The sequence below is a fragment of the Panicum virgatum genome, chromosome 9N (assembly GCF_016808335.1).
Source record: "Panicum virgatum strain AP13 chromosome 9N, P.virgatum_v5, whole genome shotgun sequence".
In the NCBI taxonomy this organism is placed as follows: domain Eukaryota; kingdom Viridiplantae; phylum Streptophyta; class Magnoliopsida; order Poales; family Poaceae; genus Panicum; species Panicum virgatum.
In genome coordinates, this window is record NC_053153.1 from 51164304 (window position 1) to 51170303 (window position 6000).

Consider the following 6000-nt stretch of genomic DNA (forward strand, 5'->3'; position numbering starts at 1 on the left):
ATGATGAGAATGGTCCATGTTACAGCTATGAACAGTTATAGTTTATATTACTCCCTTAATCAACTAAAAGTGTTTGGGGTTGGGCAAGATTAATTAATTTTGATAGGTGATAGTGTAGAGAGCTAATGCTTATGTAATAATTACTTAACCTTAAAGCCTTTACTTGAGCCATTGCATGATCCTTGTATATGTAATCGCGTAAGTCTTGCGAGTACCTTTTGTACTCAGGTTGCTTTCTAAACCTAGTTGCAGGTGAGCCCGAAGTGGTGTTCGGCCACTTCTACCCCGCTGATCCAAATGCGGGGGAGGAGTAGGTTGGTGTGGCTGTGATGATGTCCTTGAGCAAGGCATCATTATCCTAGGTATGTTTTTTTTCGTAATCGAACTCCGTGAGAGCATGTAAATATAATAATCTTTAAGTTTCTTTATTTAGAAGATGGCTTCCGTGAGCCCAAGGCTTGTAGTGGAAGTTAGCTGAACCCTCCTATATCAAACTTGTAATTTTAAGTGTGTAAAACTGCTCTTTGTGGATCATCGGTAATGTACGCGCTTGTATAACGGTACGTGTGCCTAATCCTGGGCATGTGGCAAACACGTACCGGGACTACCGGGTTTGCTCTCGTTCTAGGTGATTTGTGTTGATTAAGTGCCTCTAAGGTGTGGATTAGCGCGTGGCGTGTCGAGAGACGGACACGTGCTAGCCCTCAACTCAAAGGATTAATCAATAATTTCACCTAAACCGAGTGCAAATTGGGCGGTTCTCACAGGCAGGACCATGCCTTTCATTAGCATCCATTTAGGAATCGCTAGTCCAGTCCAAGAAGTCTTGTTCATGGTTCTCCCTATGTCCATATCAATAAGAAACATGCAAAGTGGTGTGAACCTAAATTATCCTATGATTATCTGTACCGACCAATAGTTTGAAGATATAGATTTCGATACCGACAAACAGTCCAACACTAGGCATCATATGAACCTAGAAAATTACAGATAGCATAACCTCACATTGACAATTCATATGAACATAGCTGATAGTTTTCAATTGAAGCCAAAGGATATCAATCACACATATGAACATAGCTTAGAGTTTTCAATTGATGACAACATCATTTGTCTTGTCACAAAGCTTAGTTCTACCAAACTAGCTGGATACTATATTTTGCTTGTCCAACTCACAGTTCAAGCAGATAGCAACATTTACAACAAAATGGGAGGCAGCCAAGCTTGGTCAAATCAGTCACTAAACAACCATAACTACTTTGGCTTGTCACAACATATCACAACACACAGTACACATACAAAATATATGCCAAAACAAAATAGCAGCAAACATCGATCCGCTTCCTACCAACATGTCAAGCTGCCTCTAGAACCTCCCACCTCAACAAAGTGAAAGTGCAAATTGTTAAAAAATAATGCATTGAATAAGGGTAGCATGTTACATTGGAATTGCAATAAAAAACCAAGACACTTTACTAGCACTAGAGTAAGACCTCTTAGTACCAGATGATTTTTCCTTCATGTCATTATTCTCAATCAGAAATCAATTGTTGCAGCACATTAGCTACTGTTCAGAAAATTGGCTAGCTTCTATGCAGTTTCATTAAAGTAAAATTTTGCTATTTGTTCAAAAAGAAATAAGACAAAACTTGTTATTTGCTCAAAGTGAAATTCAGAACATACTTCAAGGAGTTTGAGGTGCAACAATCTAACAAGGAAATGCAACTGTGTATATTTCTTGCAATTAGGGTACAACTCTTTGCTATTCTCTGCTACCAACTTTTGAATGGCAAGTACTTCAGACAAGGTTCTAGGACAGAACTGTCATAATCAAAATCTCCTCCATCATCTAAACCAGCAGCTAAGTATCTAAGCAAACTAGCTATATCATCATCCTCGTTGGACTCCTCAATGACTTCGTCACCATCAAAGTTCATGCTCGAGCCATTCAGCTCACTTGTTTCATGCTGTTCTCGGCTCGGGAGGGAGGAGTTCTTGCTCATTTCTTCACCACATTTGTGAAGATCTTTGATTCCCCGTCCATCCATCGGCGCTAAAGATTTGGGGCTTGTTTTTCTCTTCTTCCTTGGCTTGTATAGCTCATTTCATGCTTTAGAAATAGAGAAAATGTGTAGCTAGCTCATTTCTTGGACATTTAGCTAGATTGCATATGTAGGTGTGATTTTCTTTTAGATTTAGATGAGTATGTGGATAGTAGAAATTTTTAGAATGAGTGTAGACACTTCATGTGATGTACTTGTATACATGACCATATTGTGGATAGTTGATTTTTGTATTCATGAATGAATTAATGAAATGAGTATATTAGAATTTTTGGTAATATGAATGAATTATTCATGAATGTATTTATTCAGTACTCTTGTGTACTCCTGGAACTGAAGGGTGTCAAAGTAATTAGAAGTTATAGAGAATTCTTTCAATTAATTAGAGATTTCTTTAGGATTAATGATACATTTCGTCTTTTTTATATGATTTCATTGTTATTTGCAAGAGTTATTAATCTGATCATTGTAATTGTAATAGTAAATAATTTTTGCATTGTAATGGTAAGAATTTATAATTATGTGGAAAATAAAGGTATTTTTCAGTAAAATATGGCTTCAGCAGCTGGAGAGAGTGGCGCCGGTGGGGGTGATCGTTGTCCTTCTGGAGAGAAGGGCACAACTCGAGTAGGTCGTCGGTCCAAAAAACCTAGTGCTTTTCATAGGGCAGCGCTCCGTTATTTGGAAAAAGAATATAGAGAATGCATGGCAAGGGGCGAGGAACCTCCGTTTGATCTTGAGGATTTATTGCGGCGTTACGGTTCGTCACCACCAAACTCGGAGGTTTCAGCTCCGCCATCTTCTTTTGCACCAGCAAGAAATCCGTTAGAACATTCTGCGTTCCAACGCAAGGACGGTTGAAAACCTATGTGTTGTTGACCGAATTTTTAAATTTCATGTATAGTACTCCTTTGTTAAGTTCTGTAATGGATTAAGTACTCCTTTTAATTAATCAAGATGTATGATGGATATTGCATATCTTTTAATTATTCATGTTATGTTACATTTAGTTTAATTTAGGTTTGATATATTTTATTTATTCGATACGTGTAAAGAATTCAAATCGATTTATTTAAAATGCAGATGGACCGGCAATGGATGTACAATGCTGACCGACGTTCGAAAGAATTCATTGATGGCCTGCATTATTTTTTGTCTGTGGCTGAGGCAAACAAGCAGAATGGTTTTATGTGCTGCCCGTGTGTTCATTGCAACAATAACAAGGATTACTCATCTTCAAGAATCCTACACAGCCACATTTTCGCAAATGGTTTCATGAAGAAGTATGTTTGTTGGACGAAGCACGGAGAACAGGGGGTTACCATGGAAGACAATGAAGAAGAAGATTTTGACGACCACTTTCCCGGGAATGTTGGAATCGGTGCATTCGATGACGATATTCCCATGGAAGAGCCCGAAGTAGATGTAGCAGAAAATGATCCCAGCGACGATCTGGGGCAGGCATTGCACAATGTGCAGGCAGACTATGAGAGTGAAACGGAGAGGTTGAAGTTCCAGAAGTTGTTAGAGGACCACCATAAGTTGTTGTACCCAGATTGTCAAAATGGATTTAAGAAACTTGGCACCACCTTGGAGTTGCTGCAATGGAAGGCGACAAATGGTGTATCCGACAAGGAATTTGGTGAATTACTCAAACTTGTTAAAAAAATGCTTCCTAAGGACAATGAATTGCCTGCCACAACGTATGAAGCCAAACAACTTGTTTGCCCTTTGGGACTGGAAGTGCAAAAGATACATGCATGCCCCAACGACTGCATCCTCTACCGAGGCGAGTACAAGAATTTGGATGCATGTCCCGTATGCAGTGCATTGCGTTACAAGATTAGAAAAGATGATCCTGGAGATGTCGAGGGGGAGCCTCCCCGGAAGAGAGTTCCTGCGAAGGTCATGTGGTATTCGCCTATAATACCACGTTTGAAGCGTCTGTTTAGAAATAAAGATAATGCTAAATTGATGCGATGGCACAAAGAGGAACGCAAGAAAGACTCGATGTTGAGACACCCCGCTGATGGGTCGCAGTGGAGAAAAATAGATAGAACGTACCCTAAATTTGATTTGGATGCGAGAAACATAAGGTTCGGTTTGAGTACGGATGGCATGAATCTTTTTGGTGAGATGAGCAGTGGTCATAGCACTTGGCCTGTGACTCTTTGTCTGTACAATCTTCCACCATGGCTCTGCATGAAACGAAAGTTCATCATGATGCCAGTGCTTATACCGGGTCCAAAGCAGCCCAGAAATGACATTGATGTGTATCTAAGACCATTGGTCGAAGAACTCTTATTGCTCTGGGGCGATGAACGTGTACGGATGTGGGATGAATACAAACAGGAAAACTTCAACCTACGAGCATTGCTGTTCGTAACGATCAATGACTGGCCTGCTCTTAGTAACTTGTCAGGACATTCGAACAAGGGATACAAAGCATGCACACACTGTTTAGATGATACCAATAATATATGGTTGACTCACTGTAAGAAGGTTGTATACATGGGTCATCGTTGGTTTCTTCCCATCAGGCATGCGGTACGAAAGAGGGGCAAGCATTTCAAAGGCCAAGCGGACCACCGAACAAAACCGATGCACCGTAGTGGTAAAGACGTCTTCAACATGGTAAAAGATCTAGAAGTTATTTTTGGAAAGGGGTCTGGTAGCCAATCTGTTCCGAACAAAAACGGAATGGCGCCCATGTGGAAGAAGAAATCTATATTTTGGGAGCTACCATATTGGGAAGTCTTAGATGTTCGTCATGCAATTGATGTGATGCACCTCACGAAGAATTTTTGCGTCAACCTGATAGCATTCTTGGGAGTGTACGGAAAGACAAAAGATACAGTAGAAGCACGTCAAGAATTGCAACGTATGGAAGAACGAGATGTCTTACATCCACAACAGCGAGATAATGGACGACAATACTTAAGTCCTGCCAGCTATACTCTTAGCAAGGAAGAGAAAGAAACCATGTTTGACTGCTTGAACAGTATAAAGGTTCCATCTGGATACTCATCCAATATAAAAGGAATCTTAAATTTGGCAGAGAAGAAATTTACAAATCTCAAGTCCCATGACTGCCATGTGCTTATGACCGAACTTCTTCCGGTTGTGCTGCGGGGGATTATGCCTGATAACGTCCGGTTAACCATCGTGAAGATATGTACCTTCCTCAACGCAGTTTCTCAGAAGATAATTGACCCGGAGAATTTGATAAAGCTGCAAAACGATGTGGTGCAATGTCTTGTTGGCTTTGAGCTGATATTTCCACCATCTTTCTTCAACATCATGACACATCTTCTAGTGCACCTTGTCAAAGAGATTGATATCCTCGGACCAGTATTTCTACACAACATGTTCCCATTCGAAAGGTTCATGGGGGTACTCAAGAAATGTGTTCGTAATAGAGCTCGTCCAGAAGGAAGCATCGCCAGTGCCTACGGAACTGAGGAGGTCATTGACTTTTGTGTTGACTTTATTGATGACCTTAAACCGATTGGAGTCCCTGAATCGCGATATGAGGGGAGACTAACTGGAAAGGGTACATTAGGAAAGAAATCTTATGTCTGCACAGATGATTTCTCATTCAAGAAAGCGCATTATACGGTTCTTCAACAATCATCCTTGGTTGACTCATATATCGAGGAACACAAGAAAATTCTGCTCTCCAATTTCCCGGAAAAGTCTGAGGCATGGATTACACGTGAGCACATGAACACTTTCTGCAGCTGGTTGCGGAAGCATCTAATGCATAACATGGATATAAGTGAACAACTGTTCTTATTGGCTAGGGGACCATCTTGGAATATCTTAACATACCAAGGGTACGAGATAAATGGAAACACATTTTATACGATAGCCCAAGATAAAAAGAGTACCAACCAAAACAACGGTGTTCGTATGGATGCCACGGACAATAATGGAA